Source organism: Drosophila ficusphila, unplaced genomic scaffold (assembly GCF_018152265.1).
Source record: "Drosophila ficusphila isolate 14025-0441.05 unplaced genomic scaffold, ASM1815226v1 contig_370, whole genome shotgun sequence".
Classification (NCBI taxonomy): domain Eukaryota; kingdom Metazoa; phylum Arthropoda; class Insecta; order Diptera; family Drosophilidae; genus Drosophila; species Drosophila ficusphila.
The window spans coordinates 13,561-24,632 of NW_025064281.1; positions in this window are offsets into that span (position 1 = coordinate 13,561).

An 11,072-nucleotide genomic window follows, 5' to 3' on the forward strand; every position below is an offset into this window, starting at 1 on the left:
TTTAAATCGGGTAAAAATTTCAAAAGTTTGGGCTAAGCAGTGCTGGGATCTGGTCACTTTTCTGCAAACCCATTTTTTTTGCAAATTTTGACAGGTCGGGGGTCATAAAAAATGACGAAACATTGACCAAAAATTCGAAAATAAACCAATGATGTAGCTAGATAGATATTTTAATAACAAATTCAGAGAGGCATTCCACTTTTAAATCGGGTAAAAATTTCAAAAGTTATGGGATAAGCAGTGCTGGGATCTGGTCACTTTTCTGCAAACCCATTTTTTTTGCAAATTTTGACAGGTCGGGGGTCATAAAAAATTACAAAATATTGACCAAAAATTCGAAAATAAACCAATAATGCAGCTAGATAGATATTTTAACAACAAATTCAGAGAGGTATTCCACTTTTAAATCGGGTAAAAGATTTAAAAGTTTGGGCTAAGCAGTGCTGGGATCTTGTCACTTTTCTGCAAACCCATTTTTTGCAAATTTTGACAGGTCGGGGGGTCATAAAAATTACAAAATATTGACCAAAAATTCGAAAATAAACCAATAATGCAGCTAGATAGATATTTTAACAACAAATTCAGAGAGGTATTCCACTTTTAAATCGGGTAAAAATTTCAAAAGTTTGGGCTAAGCAATGCTGGGATCTGGTCACTTTTCTGCAAACCCATTTTTTGCAAATTTTGACAGGTCGGGGGTCATAAAAAATTACAAAATATTGACCAAAAATTCGAAAATAAACCAATAATGCAGCTAGATAGATATTTTAACAACAAATTCAGAGAGGTATTCCACTTTTAAATCGGGTAAAAATTTCAAAAGTTTGGGCTAAGCAGTGCTGGGATCTGGTCACTTTTCTGCAAACCCATTTTTTGCAAATTTTGACAGGTCGGGGTCATAAAAAACTACAAAATATTGACCAAAAATTCGAAAATAAACCAATAATGCAGCTAGATAGATATTTTAACAACAAATTCAGAGAGGTATTCCACTTTTAAATCGGGTAAAAGATTCAAAAGTTTGGGCTAAGCAGTGCTGGGATCTTGTCACTTTTCTGCAAACCCATTTTTTGCAAATTTTGACAGGTCGGGGGTCATAAAAAACTAGAAAAAAATTGACCAAAAATTCGAAAATAAACCAATAATGCAGCTAGATAGATATTTTAACAACAAATTCAGAGAGGTATTCCACTTTTAAATCGGGTAAAAGATTCAAAAGTTTGGGCTAAGCAGTGCTGGGATCTTGTCACTTTTCTGCAAACCCATTTTTTGCAAATTTTGACAGGTCGGGGGTCATAAAAAATTAAAAAATATTGACCAAAAATTCGAAAATAAACCAATAATGCAGCTAGATAGATATTTGAACAACAAATTCAGAGAGGTATTCCACTTTTAAATCGGGTAAAAATTTCAAAAGGTTTGGGATAAGCAGTGCTGGGATCTGGTCACTTTTCTGCAAACCCATTTTTTGCAAATTTTAACAAGTCGGGGGTCATAAAAAATGACGAAACATTGACCAAAAATTCGAAAATAAACCAATAATGCAGCTAGATAGATATTTTAATAACAAATTCAGAGAGGTATTCCACTTTTAAATCGGGTAAAAATTTCAAAAGTTTGGGCTAAGCAGTGCTGGGTTCTGGTCACTTTTCTGCAAACCCATTTTTTGCAAATTTTGACAGGTCGGGGGTCATAAAAAATTACAAAATATTGACCAAAAATTCGAAAATAAACCAATAATGCAGCTAGATAGATATTCGAATAACAAATTCAGAGAGGTATTCCACTTTTAAATCGGGTAAAAATTTCAAAAGTTATGGGCTAAGCAGTGCTGGGATCTGGTCACTTTTCTGCAAACCCATTTTTTGCAAATTTTGACAGGTCGGGGGTCATAAAAAATGACGAAACATTGACCAAAAATTCGAAAATAAACCAATGATGCAGCTAGATAGATATTTTTACAACAAATTCAGAGAGGTATTCCACTTTTAAATCGGGTAAAAATTTCAAAAGTTTGGGCTAAGCAGTGCTGGGATCTGGTCACTTTTCTGCGAACCCATTTTTTGCAAATTTTGACAGGTCGGGGGTCATAAAAAACTACAAAATATTGACCAAAAATTCGAAAATAAACCAATAATGCAGCTAGATAGATATTTTAACAACAAATTCAGAGAGGTATTCCACTTTTAAATCGGGTAAAAATTTCAAAAGTTTGGGCTAAGCAGTGCTGGGATCTGGTCACTTTTCTGCAATCCCATTTTTTGCAAATTTTGACAGGTCGGGGGGTCATAAAAAATTACAAAATATTGACCAAAAATTCGAAAATAAACCAATAATGCAGCTAGATAGATATTTTAATAACAAATTCAGAGAGGTATTCCACTTTTAAATCGGGTAAAAATTTCAAAAGTTTGGGCTAAGCAGTGCTGGGATCTGGTCACTTTTCTGCAAACCCATTTTTTTTGCAAATTTTGACAGGTCGGGGGTCATAAAAAATGACGAAACATTGACCAAAAATTCGAAAATAAACCAATGATGTAGCTAGATAGATATTTTAATAACAAATTCAGAGAGGCATTCCACTTTTAAATCGGGTAAAAATTTCAAAAGTTATGGGATAAGCAGTGCTGGGATCTGGTCACTTTTCTGCAAACCCATTTTTTTTGCAAATTTTGACAGGTCGGGGGTCATAAAAAATTACAAAATATTGACCAAAAATTCGAAAATAAACCAATAATGCAGCTAGATAGATATTTTAACAACAAATTCAGAGAGGTATTCCACTTTTAAATCGGGTAAAAATTTCAAAAGTTTGGGGTAAGCAGTGCTGGGATCTGGTCACTTTTCTGCAAACCCATTTTTTGCAAATTTTGACAGGTCGGGGGTCATAAAAAACTACAAAATATTGACCAAAAATTCGAAAATAAACCAATAATGCAGCTAGATAGATATTTTAACAACAAATTCAGAGAGGTATTCCACTTTTAAATCAGGTAAAAATTTCAAAAGTTATGGGATAAGCAGTGCTGGGATCTGGTCACTTTTCTGCAAACCCATTTTTTGCAAATTTTGACAGGTCGGGGGTCATAAAAAATTACAAAATATTGACCAAAAATTCGAAAATAAACCAATAATGCAGCTAGATAGATATTTTAATAACAAATTCAGAGAGGTATTCCACTTTTAAATCGGGTAAAAATTTCAGAAGTTTGGGCTAAGCAGTGCTGGGATCTGGTCACTTTTCTGCAAACCCATTTTTTTGCAAATTTTGGCAGGTCGGGGGTCATAAAAAATGACGAAACATTGACCAAAAATTCGAAAATAAACCAATGATGTAGCTAGATAGATATTTTAATAACAAATTCAGAGAGGCATTCCACTTTTAAATCGGGTAAAAATTTCAAAAGTTATGGGATAAGCAGTGCTGGGATCTGGTCACTTTTCTGCAAACCCATTTTTTTGCAAATTTTGACAGGTCGGGGGTCATAAAAAATTACAAAATATTGACCAAAAATTCGAAAATAAACCAATGATGCAGCTAGACAGATATTCTAATAACAAATTCAGAGAGGTATTCCACTTTTAAATCGGGTAAAAATTTCAAAAGTTATGGGCTAAGCAGTGCTGGGATCTGGTCACTTTTCTGCAAACCCATTTTTTGCAAATTTTGACAGGTCGGGGGTCATAAAAAATTACAAAATATTGACCAAAAATTCGAAAATAAACCAATGCTGCAGCTAGACAGATATTCTAATAACAAATTCAGAGAGGTATTCCACTTTTAAATCGGGTAAAAATTTCAAAAGTTTGGGCTAAGCAGTGCTGGGATCTGGTCACTTTTCTGCAAACCCATTTTTTGCAAATTTTGACAGGTCGGGGGTCATAAAAATTAAAAAATATTGACCAAAAATTCGAAAATAAACCAATAATGCAGCTAGATAGATATTTTAATAGCAAATTCAGAGAGGTATTCCACTTTTAAATCGGGTAAAAATTTCAAAAGGTTTGGGATAAGCAGTGCTGGGATCTGGTCACTTTTCTGCAAACCCATTTTTTGCAAATTTTAACAAGTCGGGGGTCATAAAAAACTACAAAATATTGACCAAAAATTCGAAAATAAACCAATAATGCAGCTAGATAGATATTTTAATAACAAATTCAGAGAGGTATTCCACTTTTAAATCGGGTAAAAATTTCAAAAGTTTGGGCTAAGCAGTGCTGGGATCTGGTCACTTTTCTGCAAACCCATTTTTTGCAAATTTTGACAGGTCGGGGGTCATAAAAAACTACAAAATATTGACCAAAAATTCGAAAATAAACCAATAATGCAGCTAGATAGATATTCGAATAACAAATTCAGAGAGGTATTCCAATTTTAAATCGGGTAAAAATTTCAAAAGTTTGGGCTAAGCAGTGCTGGGATCTGGTCACTTTTCTGCAAACCCATTTTTTTGCAAATTTTGACAGGTCGGGGGTCATAAAAAATGACGAAACATTGACCAAAAATTCGAAAATAAACCAATGATGTAGCTAGATAGATATTTTAATAACAAATTCAGAGAGGCATTCCACTTTTAAATCGGGTAAAAATTTCAAAAGTTATGGGATAAGCAGTGCTGGGATCTGGTCACTTTTCTGCAAACCCATTTTTTTGCAAATTTTGACAGGTCGGGGGTCATAAAAAATTACAAAATATTGACCAAAAATTCGAAAATAAACCAATAATGCAGCTAGATAGATATTTTAACAACAAAATCAGAGAGGAATTCCACTATTAAATCGGGTAAAAATTTCAAAAGTTTGGGCTAAGCAGTGCTGGGATCTTGTCACTTTTCTGCAAACCCATTTTTTGCAAATTTTGACAGGTTGGGGGTCATAAAAAATTACAAAATATTGACCAAAAATTCGAAAATAAACCAATAATGCAGCTAGATAGATATTCGAATAACAAATTCAGAGAGGTATTCCACTTTTAAATCGGGTAAAAATTTCAAAAGTTATGGGTCACTTTTCTGCAAACCCATTTTTTGCAAATTTTGACAGGTCGGGGGTCAAAAAAAATGACGAAACATTGACCAAAAATTCGAAAAATAAACCAATGATGCAGCTAGATAGATATTTTAACAACAAATTCAGAGAGGTATTCCACTTTTAAATCGGGTAAAAATTTCAAAAGTTTGGGCTAAGCAGTGCTGGGATCTGGTCACTTTTCTGCAAACCCATTTTTTGCAAATTTTGACAGGTCGGGGGTCATAAAAAACTACAAAATATTGACCAAAAATTCGAAAATAAACCAATAATGCAGCTAGATAGATATTTTAACAACAAATTCAGAGAGCTATTCCACTTTTAAATCGGGTAAAAATTTCAAAAGTTTGGGCTAAGCAGTGCTGGGATCTGGTCACTTTTCTGCAAACCCATTTTTTGCAAATTTTGACAGGTCGGGGGTCATAAAAAATTACAAAATATTGACCAAAAATTCGAAAATAAACCAATAATGCAGCTAGATAGATATTTTAATAACAAATTCAGAGAGGTATTCCACTTTTAAATCGGGTAAAAATTTCAAAAGTTTGGGCTAAGCATTGCTGGGATCTGGTCACTTTTCTGCAAACCCATTTTATGCAAATTTTGACAGGTCGGGGGTCATAAAAAATGACGAAACATTGACCAAAAATTCGAAAATAAACCAATGATGTAGCTAGATAGATATTTTAACAACAAATTCAGAGAGGTATTCCACTTTTAAATCGGGTAAAAATTTCAAAAGTTTGGGCTAAGCAGTGCTGGGATCTGGTCACTTTTCTGCAAACCCATTTTTTGCAAATTTTGACAGGTCGGGGGTCATAAAAAATGAAAAAAAAATTGACCAAAAATTCGAAAATAAACCAATAATGCAGCTAGATAGATATTTTAACAACAAATTCAGAGAGGTATTCCACTTTTAAATCGGGTAAAAATTTCAAAAGTTATGGGCTAAGCAGTGCTGGGATCTGGTCACTTTTCTGCAAACCCATTTTTTGCAAATTTTGACAGGTCGGGGGTCATAAAAAATTAAAAAATATTGACCAAAAATTCGAAAATAAACCAATAATGCAGCTAGATAGATATTTTAACAACAAATTCAGAGAGGTATTCCACTTTTAAATCGGGTAAAAATTTCAAAAGGTTTGGGATAAGCAGTGCTGGGATCTGGTCACTTTTCTGCAAACCCATTTTTTGCAAATTTTAACAAGTCGGGGGTCATAAAAAACTACAAAATATTGACCAAAAATTCGAAAATAATCCAATAATGCAGCTAGATAGATATTTTAATAACAAATTCAGAGAGGTATTCCACTTTTAAATCGGGTAAAAATTTCAAAAGTTTGGGCTAAGCAGTGCTGGGATCTGCTCACTTTTCTGCAAACCCATTTTTTGCAAATTTTGACAGGTCGGGGGTCATAAAAAATTACAAAATATTGACCAAAAATTCGAAAATAAACCAATGATGTAGCTAGATAGATATTTTAATAACAAATTCAGAGAGGCATTCCACTTTTAAATCGGGTAAAAATTTCAAAAGTTATGGGATAAGCAGTGCTGGGATCTTGTCACTTTTCTGCAAACCCATTTTTTGCAAATTTTCACAGGTCGGGGGTCATAAAAAATTACAAAATATTGACCAAAAATTCGAAAATAAACCAATAATGCAGCTAGATAGATATTTTAATAACAAATTCAGAGAGGTATTCCACTTTTAAATCGGGTAAAAATTTCAAAAGTTTGGGCTAAGCAGTGCTGGGATCTGGTCACTTTTCTGCAAACCCATTTTTTGCAAATTTTGACAGGTCGGGGGGTCATATAAAAATTACAAAATATTGACCAAAAATTCGAAAATAAACCAATAATGCAGCTAGATAGATATTTTAATAACAAATTCAGAGAGGTATTCCACTTTTAAATCGGGTAAAAATTTCAAAAGTTTGGGCTAAGCAGTGCTGGGATCTGGTCACTTTTCTGCAAACCCATTTTTTGCAAATTTTGACAGGTCGGGGGTCATAAAAAATTACAAAATATTGACCAAAAATTCGAAAATAAACCAATAATGCAGCTAGATAGATATTTTAACAACAAATTCAGAGAGGTATTCCACTTTTAAATCGGGTAAAAATTTCAAAAGTTATGGGCTAAGCGGTGCTGGGATCTGGTCACTTTTCTGCAAACCCATTTTTTGCAAATTTTGACAGGTCGGGGGTCATAAAAAATTACAAAATATTGACCAAAAATTCGAAAATAAACCAATAATGCAGCTAGATAGATATTTGAACAACAAATTCAGAGAGGTATTCCACTTTTAAATCGGGTAAAAGATTCAAAAGTTATGGGCTAAGCAGTGCTGGGATCTTGTCACTTTTCTGCAAACCCATTTTTTTGCAAATTTTCACAGGTCGGGGGTCATAAAAAATTACAAAATATTGACCAAAAATTCGAAAATAAACCAATAATGCAGCTAGATAGATATTTTAATAGCAAATTCAGAGAGGTATTCCACTTTTAAATCGGGTAAAAATTTCAAAAGGTTTGGGATAAGCAGTGCTGGGATCTGGTCACTTTTCTGCAAACCCATTTTTTGCAAATTTTAACGAGTCGGGGGGTCATAAAAAACTACAAAATATTGACCAAAAATTCGAAAATAAACCAATAATGCAGCTAGATAGATATTCGAATAACAAATTCAGAGAGGTATTCCACTTTTAAATCGGGTAAAAATTTCAAAAGTTATGGGCTAAGCAGTGCTGGGATCTGGTCACTTTTCTGCAAACCCATTTTTTGCAAATTTTGACAGGTCGGGGGTCATAAAAAATGACGAAACATTGACCAAAAATTCGAAAACAAACCAATCATGTAGCTAGATAGGTATTTTAATAACAAATTCAGAGAGGCATTCCACTTTTAAATCGGGTAAAAATTTCAAAAGTTATGGGATAAGCAGTGCTGGGATCTGGTCACTTTTCTGCAAACCCATTTTTTTTGCAAATTTTGACAGGTCGGGGGTCATAAAAAATTACAAAATATTGACCAAAAATTCGAAAATAAACCAATAATGCAGCTAGATAGATATTTTAACAACAAATTCAGAGAGGTATTCCACTTTTAAATCGGGTAAAAATTTCAAAAGTTTGGGCTAAGCAGTGCTGGGATCTGGTCACTTTTCTGCAAACCCATTTTTTGCAAATTTTGACAGGTCGGGGGTCATAAAAAATTACAAAATATTGACCAAAAATTCGAAAATAATCCAATAATGCAGCTAGATAGATATTCGAATAACAAATTCAGAGAGGTATTCCACTTTTAAATCGGGTAAAAATGTCAAAAGTTATGGGCTAAGCAGTGCTGGGATCTGTTCACTTTTCTGGAAACCCATTTTTTGCAAATTTTGACAGGTCGGGGGTCATAAAAAATTAAAAAATATTGACCAAAAATTCGAAAATAAACCAATAATGCAGCTAGATAGATATTTTAATAACAAATTCAGAGAGGTATTCCACTTTTAAATCGGGTAAAAATTTCAAAAGTTATGGGCTAAGCAGTGCTGGGATCTGGTCACTTCTCTGCAAACCCATTTTTTTGCAAATTTTGACAGATCGGGGGTCATAAAAAACTACAAAATATTTACCAAAAATTCGAAAATAAACCAATAATGCAGCTAGATAGATATTTTAATAACAAATTCAGAGAGGTATTCCACTTTTAAATCGGGTAAAAATTTCAAAAGTTTGGGCTAAGCAGTGCTGGGATCTTGTCACTTTTCTGCAAACCCATTTTTTGCAAATTTTGACAGGTCGGGGGTCATAAAAAATTACAAAATATTGACCAAAAATTCGAAAATAAACCAATAATGCAGCTAGATAGATATTTTAACAACAAATTCAGAGAGGTATTCCACTTTTAAATCGGGTAAAAATTTCAAAAGTTATGGGCTAAGCAGTGCTGGGATCTGGTCACTTTTCTGCAAACCCATTTTTTGCAAATTTTGACAGGTCGGGGGTCATAAAAAATTAAAAAATATTGACCAAAAATTCGAAAATAAACCAATAATGCAGCTAGATAGATATTTTAATAACAAATTCAGAGAGGTATTCCACTTTTAAATCGGGTAAAAATATCAAAAGTTATGGGATAAGCAGTGCTGGGATCTGGTCACTTTTCTGCAAACCCATTTTTTGCAAATTTTGACAGGTCGGGGGGTCATAAAAAATTACAAAATATCAACCAAAAATTCGAAAATAAACCAATAATGCAGCTAGATAGATATTTTAATAACAAATTCAGAGAGGTATTCCACTTTTAAATCGGGTAAAAATTTCAAAAGTTTGGGCTAAGCAGTGCTGGGATCTTGTAACTTTTCTGCAAACCCATTTTTTGCAAATTTTGACATGTCGGGGGTCATAACAAATTACAAAATATTGACCAAAAATTCGAAAATAAGCCAATAATGCAGCTAGATAGATATTCTAATAACAAATTCAGAGAGGTATTCCACTTTTAAATCGGGTAAAAATTTTAAAAGTTATGGGCTAAGCAGTGCTGGGATCTGGTCACTTTTCTGCAAACCCATTTTTTGCAAATTTTGACAGATCGGGGGTCATAAAAAACTACAAAATATTTACCAAAAATTCGAAAATAAACCAATAATGCAGCTAGATAGATATTTTAATAACAAATTCAGAGAGGTATTCCACTTTTAAATCGGGTAAAAATATCAAAAGTTATGGGATAAGCAGTGCTGGGATCTGGTCACTTTTCTGCAAACCCATTTTTTGCAAATTTTGACAGGTCGGGGGTCATAAAAAATTACAAAATATCAACCAAAAATTCGAAAATAAACCAATAATGCAGCTAGATAGATATTTTAATAACAAATTCAGAGAGGTATTCCACTTTTAAATCGGGTAAAAATTTCAAAAGTTTGGGCTAAGCAGTGCTGGGATTTGGTCACTTTTCTGCAAACCCATTTTTTGCAAATTTTGACAGGTCGGGGGTCATAAAAAATTACAAAATATTGACCAAAAATTCGAAAATAAACCAATAATGCAGCTAGATAGATATTCAAATAACAAATTCAGAGAGGTATTCCACTTTTAAATCGGGTAAAAATTTCAAAAGTTATGGGCTAAGCAGTGCTGGGATCTGGTCACTTTTCTGCAAACCCATTTTTTTGCAAATTTTAACAGGTCGGGGGTCATAAAAAATTACAAAATATTGACCAAAAATTCGAAAATAAACCAATAATGCAGCTAGATAGATATTTAAATAACAAATTCAGAGAGGTATTCCACTTTTAAATCGGGTAAAAATTTCAAAAGTTATGGGCTAAGCAGTGCTGGGATCTGGTCACTTTTCTGCAAACCCATTTTTTGCAAATTTTGACAGGTCGGGGGTCATAACAAATTACAAAATATTGACCAAAAATTCGAAAATAAGCCAATAATGCAGCTAGATAGATATTCTAATAACAAATTCAGAGAGGTATTCCACTTTTAAATCGGGTAAAAATTTCAAAAGTTATGGGCTAAGCAGTGCTGGGATCTGGTCACTTTTCTGCAAACCCATTTTTTGCAAATTTTGACAAGTCGGGGGTCATAAAAAACTACAAAATATTGACAAAAAATTCGAAAATAAACCAATAATGCAGCTAGATAGATATTTTAATAACAAATTCAGAGAGGTATTCCACTTTTAAATCGGGTAAAAATTTCAAAAGTTATGGGCTAAGCAGTGCTGGGATCTGGTCACTTTTCTGCAAACCCATTTTTTGCAAATTTTGACAGGTCGGAGGTCATAAAAAATTACAAAATATCAGACCAAAAATTCGAAAATAAACCAATAATGCAGCTAGATAGATATTTTAACAACAAATTCAGAGAGGTATTCCACTTTTAAATCGGGTAAAAATTTCAAAAGTTTGGGCTAAGCAGTGCTGGGATCTGGTCACTTTTCTGCAAACCCATGTTTTGCAAATTTTGACAGGTCGGGGGTCATAAAAAATTACAAAATATTGACCAAAAATTCGAAAATAAACCAATAAT